Source organism: Plodia interpunctella, chromosome 7, assembly GCF_027563975.2.
Source record: "Plodia interpunctella isolate USDA-ARS_2022_Savannah chromosome 7, ilPloInte3.2, whole genome shotgun sequence".
NCBI lineage: Eukaryota > Metazoa > Arthropoda > Insecta > Lepidoptera > Pyralidae > Plodia > Plodia interpunctella.
The window spans coordinates 10,167,324-10,187,050 of record NC_071300.1 but is presented as its reverse complement, the minus strand read 5'-3'; the positions used below and the strand labels follow the sequence as shown (position 1 = coordinate 10,187,050).

The 19,727-nt window shown below is 34.5% G+C and overlaps 1 protein-coding gene across 1 annotated transcript in view; it reads right to left on the bottom strand.

Moving 5' to 3' along the window:
- The window catches only part of Ance-3, a 171,547-nt gene that overhangs the window by 31,448 nt on the left and 120,372 nt on the right, over nucleotides 1-19,727 (bottom strand). The window lies entirely within an intron of this gene.

The following is a 19,727-nucleotide window of genomic DNA, read 5'->3' as shown; positions in this document are numbered from 1 at the left end:
CGCCTAAAGGCATCTGACCTGATTTTCACATCTACCTATCGATGTCTAGTAGCAAGTAGTCGCAATCACAGTGGTGTACTGTAAACTGTCAATAATTGTGCCGGGTTATAATGTTTGCCTTCATAGATTTGATGTGCGTATGTCAGGTTATAACATGATGCAAACTGGAAATTTAGCCAAAGCAGTAAAATTAATAACACTCATTACTACGTTAATTTCCCAACTAAACCAATAAATTAATTCATTCGAACCAGTATTGTAAAGTCAGCTGGATATCAGTCAGTTAGAAATTGATTACATACGAGTTGCTCAAAAATTGTATACACTTAATGATATGAAAAATTGAATACTATTACATGTTAAGGGGAAGTAACTTGTAAGTATGTCGAGTTGTTTTATCTCATATCTCTGAACTTTTCTCCATTACAAATAAATATTGATTGATTGTTTGATTGATTGTTTGTTTGATTGATTGATTGATTGATTGATTACTTTCGCAGCATCTGAGCGTAGGAGCTCTGAGTCTGCTGTTCTACTATTTCGTATCATCGGCTTCGTTATCCGTTATCAGACAATGTGCATATTATTATATCTATGACCCAAGCCGGCATGGTTTGTGTCAAAGTTACTTGTATTGTAATAATGAGTAATTAGAAAATAAAACACACTTTTTGCCTTCAAATACTCGTCTCTTATTCTCATTTGAGCGCGTTCCCGGTCGTATCCTTTGTCACGAATCACGAATGGCATCTGGTCTACGAAATCCTTATTTATCAGAGCAACAGCAGATGAAACATACTTGGCGATAACTGGACTTGTTGAGTTTTCATACTCCATGGCTTCACCTAATTTGCCAGGGAAACCCTCTAACTTCATTCTCTCGACAACTATTTTCCACAGTTAGGCCTTTTGCGTGGTTCCTTTCTGCGTTAGGAGTCTACGCTGCTTCTTAGTCTCGTCTTAGTCCAGATCCTTCTAGAAGCGGAGCGTTGTTAGGCAAGCTTCACTCATGATCCCTGGATTTCCCAGGAACTTTCCCTTATTGTTGCAACGCCATGATACTCCAAAAGTAGTACTTGCAGTATCTTTAGGCCCACCTACAGTTACGAATATATTTTGGTCAATAAACTTAAAGATGCATGTTAATTATTTACAAAAAGTTCTTCTCCTTAAATACTGACCAAGTGACCCACGACCCGTCTTTATACGCCAGGGTCATGACTGCATACTGTTATGTAACAATATCATACTTACATTCAACATACATTACATTCATACTCATAAAATAATTGCGGATTGAATGGCTAATTTGTAGTCTCGATTGCCGACGCTAAAATAAAATTGGTTTTAGTAAACGTTTTTATACTGTGAATGCGTGCAGCTCACCTGATGGACAGTGGTCAGTGCAGCCTAACACACAACAGTATTACACGCGCGTTGCCCACTTTATATCATAGGGTCTTTGGTCACAGTACCCTGTATTTACTACACTGCCTCTCTTACCCTTCAAACCGGAACACAACAATGCAAGCGCTGCTGTGCTATATTAATATAGGTCAGGCAGATGTGATAAAGTGCCAGAACTGAATTATCGATAAGGTGATGTTTGGTGTGCTCATATAGCTGGATATTGACATAAATAGGTATACCACTTTTCACCGCGATCGGAGCCGCGAGCCGTAGCTAGTATGTATATAGTAGACACCTACAGATACTGATCCATATGTATAAAGCGCAAACATTTCCTAGCTCATCTTAGTTGTAATCAGGTTATAAAGTAACATATGTCTATATAGACAGATATTATGTTAATGTCAACAAGTTCTAGAATTCTGGCAATATATTAGCCATTTATGTAATACATATTTTGACACTGCCCCTGAATAACATTAAAATGGTAAATGACAAGGTCAATATGCCTTTAAATTTCAACGAATAATTTTGTTCTTGTCTTGTTGTTGTTTAAATTATGTGTAACAAGGCAACGACAGAGCAATAAATATGACCAATTAGTCTCAAAATATAAAAATAGCCATATTGACTCGAAATGTAGAAGAAGAACGCTGAATAAGTATTTCATTTCAATGCCCTTTATCCGCAAATATCCTTTGTTTTCAAAACTAGATCATTACACACTTGTCCAGAATCCAACATGTTGGAAAATAATAATATTTTTTTCAAGGTGGCACACTATTCCAATCCATCAACTCTACACAAAGAGGTTTTATATATTTTTCTCCCATTAAACCGGTGATAAACGTTATAAAATCTGTCATTTTTAAAAGTTAATCAATAAATTAATAAATCACCGATACATGGTGATTTATTAATTTATTAATTAACTTTAACTTAATTAACAACATCAAAACATATAATAATAAGGTATATTCAAGCTTTAGATAGCTGATTTAGTTTTTTCATTCTGAACCAAACTATTTTATCTTCCTAATATTATATATGCAAAAGTATGGTAAGTATGTTAGTTTGTTAATCGAGGTCTACTGAGAATTTTTAACATTTTTACCTTTCTTAAAATTTATGACAACCTATCGCCTTTTGTAGCAAATAATCGAATACACACTGGCGAACTTAAACCGTCAACCAGTGTGCAGGTTTCCTCACGATGTTTTCCTTCACTGGAATCGTGGTCTATGAACACTACGATACATGATTGACGAAACAGATTGGTATACAAATACACCAACAATGACTAAAAATTGTGTATATTATCTATTTAAAATGGACTAGTCTGATATATGACATGTCTCTATCCGTATCTATTTACAAAGTAATTTATCGTCGCACGCGCAGTAAAAGTATTAGACGAAGGACATCGGGGGCCGGATGTGTTGCGAGACGCGGGAACCGGCTTGTTGTTAATATACTGCTGACTAATTTGCAGGTTTACTTGACACACTACCCGGGTCACTGTGTGGCCACACGGAGCTGTCCACGAGTGTGGTCAGATGGTTAAATTCGAAAAAATATTATATAAACAAAAAATATTTTTTTAAATATTTTTTTTAATAATACTTATGTATTTTACAAAAGGTACAATCACAGATTACAGTACATTAAACCGCTGTTGGAGAAAAACATAAAAACAATGTTTATCTTTACTATGTGATAAAATATCTAGTTAGATTTTATTAATTACTAGTAAGACTACGCCATTGTTTATAAGTACAGTCACCGACAAATGGAAAATTAGTATTTTTCTACCGGCCCTATTCCCATTTTAATTAGGGTTAGCTCTCCTAGATGATGGGAGCAAGAAATAGAAGATCCGTTCCCGATTGTATTCGGGAAAGCCAATAGCAACATGGAGCTGATCGCGAAGTCAACTGTGTGTGGTCTCTTAGTGAATAATCAGACTAGTGAAATTTAGCGAATGTGAGTTGATTTGTTATCTGTTTAAATCTTATTGAAATGTCGCATCCGTACTAAAGGGGTACGTTTCATAGCAAAACATCGTATTGTTCTGTCGAGAAATCTACACGAGCGAAGCACCGAGCAAAAGCAAAGTACATGCATTTTTTATGAACATTACCAACATTGTATGCATTTTATATCAACATTAACTAAACTCAAACTTGATAAGTGGTGTTATTTTCTTTGTTGCAACAGTAGCACATGACACGCGTCAATGTTTGGCCTTAGCAAAGTAATTGGGACAAGCTAAGGCCGAGTAATTGTGAGGTTAAAAATCGGATTAAATTCGTACAAAGTCGACGGAAATAGCTTGACACATTTTACCGGCATATTAATACAAGTTATGTCTTAATTGAGAGGTCGTGTTCTAAGTAGTAGATCACCTTTAGAATGATAGATATGTTGATGATAAAAGTCACTCCGAAAGGTTACGTATTGTTATGTAATTGAAAAAACAGAGTAATGTTTTTTTAAGAATATGTATCAATAATCAGTACATATGATTTTGCTTCGCATGTGTGAATTTCCCGCGGGAACAGTTCTTTCTCCAAAACATAAGGTCTATTTACAGTATACTTAATACTCTTTCTCTTACTCCTTATGTTCTGTGACGTTGCTGTGATTTTATTACCAGTCTAATATCAACCCTATTTGGGAATGCTATTGTCTATCAGCTGTATATGACACCCATGGGCGGTTATGAAATGGACGTATTCTAAGGCGGCACTAAAATTCCACAATATAATTCCGTAATACTAACTAAGCACATTTAAAATGACAGTAGGATATCATAGGTACAATTTACTAAATCCTACATTGTAAAGAAAGTTGGTACGAATATTTAATTAATCCACTAAAAGGGAACAATAGTCACGCATTACGAAACTAAATATCACGATTATTGAATACGATTAAGTAAAGTCAACGGCACATAAGGCTACGCAAATTTATTGCAAATTCGTTGCTATTACCGCGGCATAGAGTTCCTGCGGGGTAACACGATGTATGGTCCACTGTACATTGAGTACTTCTCAATTTATTGTTTACACACAATTCGCCCATTTGTTATAACTAAGACGTAACTAGAACAAGAAACCATGGAGTGGTACCGAAAGCGAGTTTTTGCCGGTTATGCACTGATTTATGTTTCATACATGAAATATATCGAAAAACAATAATTTATCGCTTTGGGAATACTAAATTATTAAAGATCTTAGTCTAGTTTGAAAAAAAAAGCAATAGCCATACAAAAGAGACGACCTCGGTGGCGCAGTAGGAAAGTGATTGCCCCTGAACCGAGAGGTCCCAGGTGCGATCCCCGGTCGGGTCATTATGGAAATTGATCAGATTGGCCCGGGTTTTGGATATTTATCTATATATGTATTTATAAAATATAGCATCGTTGAGTTAGTATCCCATAACACAAGTGTCGAACTTACTTTGGGCAAGCTCAATCTGTGTGATTTGTTCTAATATATTTATTTATTAGAACAAATATAGACAATTTTCTCCTTAAGTAAAAAAATTATTTATTACTTAAGGAGAAAATTGTCTCTATTATAGAACAAGTAAGTAACTATATTATTGAAGACTGCCTGCAGCTTCGTCCGCGTTTATTTCGTGCGTTCGCTCATAACTTATTGTCAATGTCTCGGGTTTTAAGCAACGTAACGCGATGAAACTTATACCAGATTTTAAGTTACACCATCCGCTATACAACCGTGAAAATCGCATCAAATTCCATCCAATAGTAAATACACGATTCGCGAACAAAAAAAATTGTGAAAAATAATTGTTTTGGCTTGTGTTAGTTCCATAAAGAGTTTATAGTATATATTTGTTTATACAGACTATAACAGACTGTATAGATAAAATTTTGAAATTCGCTATATAGTATCTTCCGTATTCGTCTCGAATCTCGACCTATACAAATAATTTAATGATGATTTCCCAACTAGATCAATAAATGTGGATCACATAAACACGCAATAATGATTTATTTTATTATCTTGTCTCACATAAAGTCCGAAGTCCTAACTAATAATTTCAAATTATTTTCGATCACTAATTGAAAAATAGGCTCAGGCTATTATAATAAGTATACCATTTACATGTTTCTGTAATTAAGTGATATAAATAAATAGGAAAAAAACAAAATACAAGAAAGATTGTTGAGAATAAATTTTCATATCAATTTTGAAGTGAAAAATCTTCTTTAGCGGCGTTGTGCACTTTTTGTGATGTGTGAAAAATGTTAAAACCCGCGTCAGGACACGCGTGACCCTGATCGAAAATTCGTAAGACGTCAAAAATGCACAACGTTAGGTAAATATTCAAATTTTCACTTCTGCCCGCACTCCCCGGTGTGCAAAACGTTTTTTTAAATATCTTCCTTGACAATGTCAAACCAAAGTCCTTTTTTTTTTTAAGTTTGACCCTTCTGCCAGTTGCCAGGCCCAGGCGGGAATATTCTCAGATTATTTATTAACTTCTACTATTATTTGCCTTCAAATTCGCTTTCTGTCATATTTCTATTGGATTATATTAACACTTCATCACCCTTGCACGTTCCGGCTACATTTGGCCCGACGCCGGGCTAAGAGGCCCGAGTTTACCGGGGTAATTATAAAAAATACACCTTACAATCTTGAAGTTTCGGCTGTGATTTTACGACCGGCCGACAATCGAACGTGAACCCTCTTTAAAAATGTTATTGTTGTCTATCACCTGCCAAGATTATGTGTTCTTTGTTGTTGCGTTAGTATGGGCTAGTACCCTTTGCCTCCTCAATAAAACGAGGGAATAAACCAAAAAAAAAAAAAAATGTTGTTGCGTTGACATTGAGTGGTACTATTCTAATGTGGCACTTCACGACAATAACATTGCATTGTCACTATCGCCAACCAATTTACGTATGCAAGCAAAATTTTCTACTCAATCTAAAAAAAAGTATGGGAGTGAAAACTTTTACGGAATAAAATAAAATATTGCACCAAACTAATTTATTCAAATATTTGAAACATTAAATAATTAACATTCCATATTAAAAACCACTTAAACGTCGGCATAATTAGTTACTAAAATACGCATTTTTTTCATTTCGTAACCAGATTTCTGTAATATAGGCATTTATTACGCAGATGTCGCATGTGACCGTCACTGGCGACCTCGTGGGTTATTTCTTAGACCTTGATGACTCTCTATTTAAGTCCCACTGCTGGGCAAAGCTTCCTTCACGCATTCGTGTCCTCGATATTCTCTTGTTTTCTTTTAATCAAATCTTTTGAAGTCATCCGACCTAGGCTCTTTTCCTGTATCCGTCAGTTGGGATCCATGAGGTCGATCTGCATGTCCATCTGTCCTGATGCATGCGGCGTGACCCGCCCAGTCTCAATCGGCTGCCTTTATTGCCACATCAACAATGTTTGTTATCGGACGCTGTTTGTATCACTTACTTTGGGAAATTAAATATTAATAGGTCTTAAATTATATATCAACAGCGCGACAATCACCTTCTGTGACTCAGTTTAAGAATGAGAAACACAAAAGGAAGATTTTGTATTGCAATTTTGTTAAAAAAGCGCAAAGAAAATATTATAAAAGAATTGTATGGAAACGTTAACTTTTTTGTATATATAAGTATAAGTACTGTAAACATAAGTATAAGTACTTATATACTTATGTTAATAAGTTTATAAGTAAGTAAAATGTAAACTCATGTTTTTGGAAATAAATAATCTTTGTATTTTAATTGTCATATCATCAATGGAATCCATGTGATGAGTGTACAAAACACCCATCACAACTTCTCATCAGTCTAGATTGAAGTCAAACGCGCTTGAAATTTTAATAAAAATGTGACTCTGTTTACGATTTAAAAAAAATTGCCAAACGCATCTTTCAACATTCACATTTTATCAACAGTTTCGCATGGTCTAATATATTCTACAACTATTGCTTTGTATATGACCAAGGCAATTCATATTTTTCATAAAAATATGAATGAAACATATCACATTTACTTTTACTTACTCTTGCGATTACTCAAAAAATATTCACTATTTCGCCCTGCTGTAACGCGTAACAAACTCCATTGTAGTAATTTATCAAACGACGTCAATTTAAATATGTGTAATATTTTTTTCACAGAGAAGGAGGGCTTTGTAAGTTTTACGTGTCTGTGTATCTATATGTCTGTCCGTAGCATCATAGCAGCCAGACGACTGAACCGAAATATATATTATATATTAGGACAAATCACACAGATTGAGCTAGCCACAAATTAAGTTCGAGACTTGTGTTATGGGACACTAACTTAACGATAATATATTTTTTAAATACATATATAGATAAACATCCAAGACCCGGGCCAACTAGAAAAAGATCATTTTCCCGACCGGGGATCAAACCCGGGAGCTCTCGATTCAGAGTCAAGCACTTTACCACTGCGCCACCGAGGTCATCTATAGATAATTTTTATTTGAAAGAGAATTTAATCGAGAGTGTTTTAGCTATGTTTCGAAAATGTTTGCTTTGCCGTTTGGAAGCCATTAACTTCAGAGTCGGGGGTTTCTTTAATTTTAAATAAGAACATACAGTCGACTGCGTACTCGTAGATCTTTATGGCGCGGTAATAGAGGCTAGTTTTCTAGTTTTCAATAAATTTAGAAAGTTTGGAGATAGGACACAAACCCAGCATCTATCGACCACAATCGTTTTGACTACCAACTATCAACACTAGTTTAGAAATGAATGCAAGAGATGTTATTTGTATAATTTATGATTGAGGCCTTGGTTATTAGTTTTATTAATTAATAGTGAAGGTCTAGAATCTGACTAAATATTAGAAATCATTAAACATTTAAATAACTATAAAACAGATACAAATATTTCTTCAGTCGTTTGATGTGTTCTTATTTTCATTTTCTATTGCGATTGGCAACACTCGCCATTTTATACATGACACTATCTTTTGCCCGCTGCTTCGCCCGCGTGAATTTCATAGCAAAATTTTCAAGTCACTAACTTCAACGGTGTAGAACTTTCATATTTACAGTTTTTCACCTCTTTCACCCCCTTCGGAGTAGAATTTCCAAAAATCCTCTCTTAGTGTTCACCTACATGCCAAATTTTAGCTTCCCGCCCAGCAGTTTCGGGTGTACGTTGTCTGTCAGTCAGTCAGTCACTCAGTAACGGAAGAATTTTATACTGATATATTGATCTTTTTCTGATTGGCCCGGGTCTTGGATGTTTATCTATATATGTATTTATTATAAAATATAGTATCGTTGAGTTAGTATCCCATAACACAAGCCTCGAACTTACTTTGGGGCTAGCTCAATCTGTGTGATTTGTCCTAATATATTTATTTATTTATTATTTATTTATTGATACATACTGCGCCCACCCTCTTCTGTTATCCTCTCTCACTACCCTAAGGCTGGCTAGAAGAGATTGCTTAGCCCACCTTTAGTTCATATGTATGCACAATTGTATTATTTTGTACTAATATTGTTTTTATGGGCAATCAATATATTTTGTATTGTAAATTTAGTTTTAATAAAAAAAGAAAGTAGACAGAGAAAGTCGTTCTGACAACTGATAATAATTTTTGTATGAATACAACGAAAATAAATAAAATTACCTTGTGCATGACATAAGTATCTAGTAAAAATCTTACGATTTCGTTGCAAGCTATGACCGCGCTCTGCGTTACACCGCGAGCCGCCGTCGCCGCGTACCGTGTTCAACAATATAAAAGTATCTACCTACTTAAAATAATTCGGCGTGCGTATTTTTTAATTTCACGATATTTCAGAATCTATTAATCCAATTTATGTGCTGTAAACGATAAAATTTATCTTCTTGAAATTCTTTTGATGATGAAATAGTCTCAATAATTACTCAATACTATTAATCATAAGGATTAATATGCTTGTGTAATAATAATTGTAAAAATGCACCTTTTAATTATTTACAATATTTTTTTTACATATATAGTGCCTTATAGACAATTATAAAAGATAGATAGTATTGTGTCGCGGACTTTTTTATGGATCTACTAAAAACCTATATTTTTGAAGTACATTGTGTTCATGTATAATCAAAGGTAGAACCAGCGCACAAACGTAAAGATTTTCGTTAGCGCTTTTTTTTCTGATTTCTTTATAAATGTTGATTGATCTGGCTGAATACTGAATTTATTTCAAAACAAAAATGCCTATAGCAATCTCGGATAATGTAGCTTTCTAATGGTGAAATAATTTTTGAAATCGGTTCGGTAGCTTCGAAGATTAGGTACCCGCCTCAAACATACAAACTCACAAACGCTTACCTCTTTATAATATTAGTATGGATTTGTGAGAAGGACACCATAGCGTGATTTAGAGATTTAAAAGTTTTAGTGGCGCCATCTAGTGATTTATTTCGGAAGTAAAATATATATATCATTTTGTCTGGGCGAAACCATATCAATGGGCGCCATCAATCATCTTTATGTTCAAAACTAAAATTAGACAAAATTAAATTGTAAATTGACACCTTCCAATTATATCTATATCAGACTTTCATCGATAAAAAAAAATTGTTTATATTCTGCTTACACCTTTCTACAAAATTTTAAAGTAAATCGGCTCCGTGGATTTTTATTTTAATTTTCCTACAGGACCCTCCTCATTTTCTGGGATGAAATGTCTATAAGATGTTAACCCGGGATTCTGAGGCATTTTTGATTCCTAATTAGTTTTTCAATTATCCTACGGGAACCTGACCATTTACCGGGATGAAATGTATCTAAGATGTTAACCCGGTATATAAGGTACCTACATACCAAATTTCAAGCAAATCGGTCCAGTAGATTTCGAGTGATGCGCGTTCAGACAGACAGACAGACAGACAAAAATTTCCAAAACTATATTTTCGTCATCTATATCAGTAACTAAGTATATTCCATGAAGAATTTAAAAAAATATATCCAATGTACAAATTTGACCTTCAATTTTATTACATATATGTATTGATTGTATATCAGTAGTGACCAGAATGCAAAGTAACGTTTGTGCCATTACAAACTATATTCTGTGAATGAACTTTTATTGAAAAATTCAATTAAATACAGTTTACCTGATCGAGTAATAAATATCCTATCTCACATAGACACGCAGAAGAGTTTTTTTTACGCTTCAAATATTGATGTTTTCCCAAAAATAGTTTATGTAAATATGCCAAGGTGTTTTAAATTAGACATTTTCAATTAAATATCAACTTGTACTGAATATTATGCCTGACTTTATAATGGGATTAAACACGAAAACGACATTTATCAAATAAAATCCGCGTTTAAAAATTAGTTATCTTGTTATATATTTTTCGGAATGTTTTAAAAGTAATAATGTTAAAAAAATAATGTTAGTTTAGAAAACCTTAATGTTTCTTTGGACTGGTATAATTTGATAGAGGAGGAATAATTTGCACAACCCTATAATCTAACAAATAAATAAATATATTAGGACAAATCACACAGATTGAGTTAGCCCCAAAGTAAGTTCGAGACTTGTGTTATGGGATACAAACTCAACGATACTATATTTTATAACACATACATATATAGATTAACTCCAAAACCCAGGCCATTAAAAAAAAGATCATTTTCCATCATGACCCGACCGGGGACCGGGCATCACATTTATATTTTCCTAGCTTTTGCCTGCGGCTCTGCCCACGTGAATTTCCCACGGAAAATGTTCCTGATGCCAGGATGAATGCCTGTGTCTTTAACCATATTATTAACTACAACATACACTATGCTAACGTTAAAATTATGTTTTACTGACAGTTTAGCTAATTAAGGCAGTTAATTAATAATTGTCAGATTGAAATCTTTGTGCATTCCAATTATTTTATTAGATCGGAATCTATGAGCCAACATCCTTCTAATTTTTGATATACATTGAAATAATATAATTTGAATTTTCGCAGATGATTTTATATTCAACAGTTATAAGTAGAAAAAAAATAGGTTGAGTTCAATGAAGATAAATGTTATTTATTTGCAAAAATGTGAGTTTATATTGAATAAATAAATATATTGGGACAAATCACACAGATTGAGCTAGCCCCAAAGTAAGTTCGAGACTTGTGTTATGGGATACTAACTCAATGATACTATATTTTATAACAAATACATATATAGATAAACTCCAAAACCCGGGCCATTAAAAAAAAGATCATTTTCCATCATGACCCGACCGGGGATCGAACCCGGGACCTCTCGGTTTAGTGGCAAGAACTTTACCACTGCGCCACCGAGGTCGTCTGTGAAATACTCTGTGAAAGCGGAACATATATGATTTTCATACAAACTTTCACCCCCTATTATAGTCATTTGGGGGTTGAATTTTGAAAATAAAGTAGAACAGGAACAGGGGTTTTTTAACTTCCGCTTGACGCAGATACTCTCCGGGCATGGATGCTTCGGAGGGTATCTATGTCGCATAGCGGGTCGGGAACCGTCTGCCGTTTGCCACCATTGCGACGGATGTGCTGACGAGGACGCCCAGCACACTTTGGAGGACTGCCCAGCCTGGGACGAAGACCGCACGCAGCTGCGCGCGGTTGTGGGGGACGACCTCTCGACAGCGAGACGTCGTGGACAGCGGTGCAGGCCTTTGCGGAGAGCGTAATGCACCGCAAAGAGGCGGCGGAAAGGGAGAGGGAGGATACAACCGACCTCCCCATTCGCCGCCGGCGCACAGCGCGCACCTACTGCCCCCACAATAGGGCCGGTCGGGTGGCAGAAACGGGATTTCCCGTCGCCCGGCTTAACGGCCCACGGGTAGAAAGGCGCGCCCATGCCAAGCGCGCCTTTACCCAAGCGGGTAGAACTGAAAGCTGACGAGCCGTCCCGCTGGCCGCTCCGAGGAGAGCGGCCGAGCCGAGGCCGCCGTGGTAGCGGCCGCCGCGCCGCGGCTGTGGAGCGAGAGTAGCACATGGTCCCGGCACAAATGCGGTTGGCGTTGGCATTGTGTGGTTTTAGTGGGTTCAAGTCCCACACACCTGTCCGGCTTCCCGTGGCCGGATGGACGGGACGAGGGTCTTTCCACACGTTAAAAAAAAAGAGGTTCTTTAACTACACACAGAATATTATGTAAGTATGGAAGTATGAATTGTCTCAAATGGTTGTAAAACAGAAAAAAAAACTATGTAAAGATAAAAAATAATCCGATTACGATTATTTAACTAAGAATCGCATAAAAATGTATTTAGCTGCATACATTTTCAGTAAGAATGCGATTTTAGACATGACCTACGCGTTTGGTTAGCCTTGAGACAGATCACTGTCAAATGAAAACCCAATTTATTGTAAATTACTATTATATAAATAGACTTTTAGACTTCTATGCGGAAATTCAGGCTTTGTTTTTTTTTTTTTAATTTCAGTTTGTAAAAACAAATGGCATATATTCAACTTATTATATTTTACGGATTATCATTTGTTATTTAATTTTGCTGTTTAGATAATAGCATTTTCCATTTTTTGACATTTTGAAGCTTAAGTGGGTTGCGCCAGTCAACTTTAACGTTAACTTTAACCTGAGCACCGCTGATATTTAGACAAAATGGCGTACTTCGCGTTCTTCTGCGTAAATCGTAGTTTAACACATCATAATAAGTGAAAAATTATGTTAGATCATCAAATTATATATTTTTTATGTTAGATCAGGTAATACATACTTGTGGCGTGTGGTCCTGTCCTAGATTAGTACCACTCCATATCCTCCCGTGGGTGTCGTACGAGGTGACTAAGGGATACGTATAGTCTTAACAACTGAAGGCAACACTAGCATTCCCAAAGTTAATTGACGTCAACCCGACAGGCAGGCGGCTGGACTATATGGCGATACAAATATTGTAAAAGCGAAATTTTGTGAGGATGTATGTGTGGGTTTGTTACTCTTTCACGCAAAATCTACTATACGGATTGTTATGAAATTTAGAACACGAGTAGAATATAACCTAAAACAACACATAGGGTAATTCTTATCCGGAAATTCCCATGGGAGCGAAACCCCGGGGCGCAGATAGTGTACAATATATTTTACTTCTAACGTCTTAAACAATATAATAAAAAACTATTCAAACACTATCAACTTAACATGTGTAAAACCAACATTAAACATTTGTGTACAAGCATAAATGTATGTATCTACAGTATTATAATAAAATGTTACTTAACGTTATTAACTAAGAGCTAAGTGCTGATTTACACTTGAACTTTAGCTCCAATAAAGCCTCCATACAAAAGAGTTCAACGCACCATTTACTTGTGTCCTAACTTGAAGGTCACTTAATTGCTGCGCCCAATGGCTTCGCTCCCGTGGGAATTTATACCTATACTCATACCTATTTAACACCCAGTAACATGACAAATACTACATAGTATTTCTCATATAGCTACAAACTACTGGATTTTAAATTTGATGTAAAAAAGTGCTTGTAAAGGTATAATGCTATAAAGTTTTAATAAAAAATAATAATAATTTCTAAATGAAAGCATTGACTGCGCCTTTAACTATTGACGATCTCCGTGGCGCAGTGGTAAAGTTCTTGCCAGTGAATCGAGAGGTCCCGGTTTCGATCCCCGGTCGGGTCATGATGGAAAATGATCTTTTTCTGATTGGCCCGGGTCTTGGATGTTTATCTCTACATGTATTTGTTATGAAATATAGTATCGTTGAGTTAGTATCTCATAACACAAGTCTCGAACTTAATTTGGGGCTAGCTCAATCTGTTTGATTTGTCCTAATATATTTATTTATTTATTTATAACTATCTTAAATTAATTTTGCACACAAATAGAAGTACAAAGATGGACATAACTAAAGGTTTAGTAAAGTACACATTGTTTTTATTCACAATGCATTTGAAATTGATAAAGTGAAGGTCTTTTTTGTCACCATTACCGTACAACTTATTTAAAACTAGGCCACACTATATCTATGGTACAGATAATACGCTAGCTGTAGTCGATAAAATATCGATTATATCCTTTATCATGTGTTCAAATCAAAGATTGTTTTTTATCAACCTATTAGCTACTCGTCTCGACTTCGCTCGCGTGAAAATATAATAAATCGTACGTCTAAACCTTGCTCAGGTATTACACTAAACTATTGATAAAAACCGCATGAAAATCCGCGCAGTAATTATTTAGTTTATCGCGATAAACTCAAGGACATTAATTGTTATTTTTCGTTGATATAAAGTTTGACAATTGACTGAAGAAACGTTACAAGAAAATGCTTATGCTGTTTAAATCTGTATTTTTTACAATTTGTAATTTGTGGTCTATAATACTTGTAGAACTAAATTATCACTACGGCCTTTCATTATTAACATAATTATAGTTCGCACTGCGCAGTAGTGTGCAATAGGATGTGGTGTGATGAAAACACAATCAATCATAAACAAAAACTAATTTTGATGTAGTTATAATCATGACTTTAAGATACCAATATTGATTTGAATTACCAACTTAATTAGTAACATACAATATTTATCGATTTTGTATCTATTTTCTGGGACATGTGAATAGACCAAAAGAACTAGCTACTACACACAAAAAAATCTTCAAATCCAAGATTTTTTGGCTAGTTCTTGTGGTCTATAGATTTTGTATACATTTTCTGGGCACATGTTCCAGAAACTGGATACAAACGACCTTGATTGGTTTAAAAAATCTAAGTAAAATGAATAAATAAATATATATTTGCCAAACTGTTCGTCGACAATGAGCCGGTATTATAGACTTGGAAACTGCTGTTGCGTTGATAAATCTAATAAAAATTATGTACTTTTAAGATGTTGCTGTTTTCCTTACTTATATCTTCACTACGCGCATTTTTATATATTATATATATATGTGTACCAATAGTCGAGATACCAAATCCGGCACTTTCGTTTTTGGCGCGACGGCCTTGAACTCACTACCCTCGCGGTCATGACATTGCCCCACTAAGCATACCGGAAGAGAATGCTTTGAAATTTATCGCGTTGACGATCTAATTCTACAGCGCTAATTAATTGATGACACTTTGGGTGCAAGGTTTTGTCAATAAAATTAAAATTAATGACCAAAAAAATCTCTCATTTTGTATTTTCGAAACTGTGTAATGAAAATGGATTTAAGTGTGATTTTTTTTCGATGGTTCATATTCTAGAACCTCTGCATTATTATTATGACGTGAAAATCATATTTAATTGAGTTCCGCAGCCTCTCCCGCGTTCCTAAATTTGTCCACGGTTCATTTACTACATCTATACCAAATTTTATGAAAATCGGCTCAACGGTTTTGTTGTGAAAGCGTGACCGACAGACAGCATTTCCCATTTACATTATTAGTATGGATTTCATTTCAGGTTATTCTAAAGGTCAAGGTCATAAACAAGATCGGAAAAAACAAATGTTCTCTTAATTACAATTAACATATTTCTCTTCATATATTTTAAGTGCCTACGAATAAAGTGTAATCTATGTATATAAAAATCTGAAAGTTAGCTATGTCTGTACATAGGAGATATTAAAGAAAAATTAATATGGGGGTCTTTATGGAAATAATAGAAGCCAATAATTTTTTTTTTGGGGAATTTTTGTCTGTATGTCTGTCTGTGTTGTTAGCGCATCTCTCAAAAACTACTAGATGTGATTTCATGCAGAGTTCACATTTATATATGCGGGCTACGTTGCCAGCAAAAGCTAATTAATAAATATTAGTTATTTATATAATATATTATACAAAAAATATTCAATGAATAATATACACGGTATAAGTATTATTAATTTGTTTTTTTTTATGTACCGTATCTCGTCATTCCTAATATTTTTAACCCCCGAAGTAAAAAGAGGGGTGTGAATCTTATAGATTAAGGTAGTGTCTGTCTTTGTGTCTGTGGCATCGTAGCTCCCAAACAAATGAACCGATTTTCGTTTACTTTTATTTTTTGTGTCATAGATAATTTAATCCCTAGTGTTCTAAGCCATGTTTCATGAAAATCGGTACCGCCGTTCAAAAGTTCTAGCGAAATGAACATTGAAAGTCGGGGATTTTTTAATTTGTCAAATAAATAATCTTGTTAGATCAAGTTCTCGGTTGTATACTCCGCTGTGACATCCGATGACCAAGGACCGTGTAAAAGTAACTTTTTAAGATTATTATTTCATGACAGGACGCGGCCTGTCGTCAGTCCTTCGTCATTTGAGAATGCTGTTGTTGTCTATGTAACCTTAATATTTTTAGTCGATTATGAATCGGTTTAATTATAGGGTGCGAAACAAGCTTCTTTTACCGGAACCCCTATGAAAATCATTGTTCGATTAAAAATCGTTACGCATCACCAAAATACCTATATAACTCGCGTTATTTTTTGTAACTACAGAGGAAGCTAACAATATTTGAAAAAAAAAACCATAAGATTCCATGCGGAATTACTTCACATCTTTCTTCTGACTAGCCTGCTACTGTATACACGTCCTCTCAATCTATCGCCGGTCAACTGTAAGAGATCCCTACGTGGGATAAGTCCGCCGTTGTTCAATGTATCTTTCTTGTATTAATTTTGATTAATGTGCTTATTTTCGTGCGTATAAGTTATTACAAACAAACAAACTTTTGCAATATATCTAATTAATTCAACGGAGCTGTTAAAAGCAATATCCAATTAATGTATATAGATCTGGCTGTTCCAAGTAATCCCTCATTGGCTATTCATCTTACATCAACGCGACGCGTTTGCGCAATGGCTTTAATTAGTATACGCCAAAACCGATGACATTTGCACAAAATCAGGGCACATAGAAATTCGTTGAGATCATAAAATTGTTTATTTTTCTAAATAAACAATTTTCTACTCTACTCTAAAACGAGTTTCTACTCTGAAACGAGTGTGAATTGTTTGATTTTGTATCTTGGTTTTGAATTGTTTGGCTGCATCATCATACAGGCTTACCATCATCTCTTAGATCTAGATTTAGATTTAGATTTAGATCTAGATTTCCACCTGAAATGAATCGCCAATCGAGTTAATTGTTAGTATGAATGTGATTTATTTTATGTTCTTAAATTGAACTGAGTTGCATATCGAGTTGCGAATCGTCCCGTAAAAGTTGATGGCAAGCTTGCGGATCAGCTCAAACACTTATAAAATTAGATTGCCATTGAAATATCAACATTGCTTAAATGAGTTTCTTTAGGCAATTCTTCTCAGCAGCCATTATTCCGAAATGCTAGTAGTTTGTAGCTTTGCTTCAATATTATTTAATATATATTATGATGTGAAAAATTGCCATGCATGTGATCACCTAATTTCGAAATAAATCATTTGATTAGACTGTATAATAATTTTTCATAAACTACAAAATGCTGGCCTATTTTTTACGCGGACTAATTCAACCGCGAGTGAGAAACATGGCTCATTTTCCACAGGAAGAAGATGGGAACCTTATGATTCCGTAACAGTTACAAGTGAAGTGTTAAAAAGTAAGGTGTGAAGTAAGAGTCTAATTCCACAACTTCCTATCAATCATCCTTCGTAACCCTTAATTACGGCCTGGCGGGTGATAAACGTAGAATGCGTTAGTGTGGTTAGACGAGTTCAAACTAGATTGCTGATTCCGGTTACGTATTGCTTCTATTTATTTATTACCTTGTGTTTGTGCTAAAAACTTACACGGGTTACCAAGAAAATATATTCAAATAATATTGATAATTGTCGAAAAAATTCAAAAAATATTTAAAACTACTTATATCCATATGTTTGACATAAGAGTATTTTTTCAAAACTCAAGTTTAAATACGAAAATGTTCGTAAAAACGTCGAGTTCTCAAAATTAAAATTTAACATTATAATCGTTGGGCAATTTGAGAAGTATCACGTTATGAACTTAAACGCGTGCTGACATCTACAAAACAAGTGGAGCAAAACCGGGTCACGTCTAATTTGCGCGATGACGTAACGAGAACTTCTGCCAACGACCTTGACTGATAGACAGACAAACACTTTTCACCGAACCGCTGGAACCAATTAAGATTTCCGTATGGGCCGCGATTTTATCTTTATAACAATGACTTGAAAGATTTGAGATAAAAATGCTTCACAAAAATGTGGAGCTTTTGTTATTTTAGACTCTTAAATTTGTTTTCCGATTCCATTCAAGTTCACTGGTACTAGGTACTTTAATATAAAAAATATTTGAGATCAAAATATTTTCTGATTTACAAAAATGCTTGGATCGAACTGACTATTTATGGTACGTTGTTAAATTTGATTTTGATTACATTAAAATGTGCAAAATAACTACAATTAGAAAATCTAACAAAATAAATAGAATATGATTGTATTAAAGGATGCCAATCTAATCTAACTAATCAGAATTTCATTATAACGTCTTAATGAAATTCTGTGTTGGTAGAATGAATCAACGCACAAATCGAAATCTAAATGAAGGAAAATTATTTGTTAGACAAATTAAAAAACCTCGACGTACAATATTCATTTCGCTAAACCGATTTTGATCACACACATCTAAGAACCACATACACACTTAGCGGTCAAACTTATAACACCCCTCTTTTTGCGCCGGGGTTTAAAAAATCAAACATGTGACTTAAATCTCTATCTGAAAAGTCTTTAGGTATTTCTAACGGTCATGATACTGTATACGAGTATATGTTTACCTAAATATATTTCTGTTTAATTTCAACTGTACCAGTTTCAACCAGTTTTTAGCATCGTATACACTCGTACGCCAATGTTTAAGTCTCCCATTGAAGATAAAACTAGGTAAATAATAAAATTATGTATTATATAATGTATGTTTTGCTAATTAGAAATAGATATAATTATTTCGCAATAAGGAAATGATAAGTAATTAAGTAAAATGGTAACCGGGGTCGGAGAGCAAATATGTGGATTTATATAGTGAAATTTTAACTGCCTAGTTAAGAAAATAAACATAACCAGTCGGTTTTATTTGAACCGCGATTAAATGATTTGTGTCGTAGTTCTAGTAATAGTAATTAATTATTGATTTAACGCCAAAGAAATTTAACATATCTAAACCTACCTTATCAAATTTAATATATTTTTAACTGAACTCTAATTTATATTTAAGGTACAATTGTTTTACCAAAATACTTACGAATAAAGAATTAAGATTAAGTTTGTTTTTATATTCACTATTAAAATAATATTACATTTATCTCAATTTGTATACTCAAAAAATAATTAAGATTTAGTAG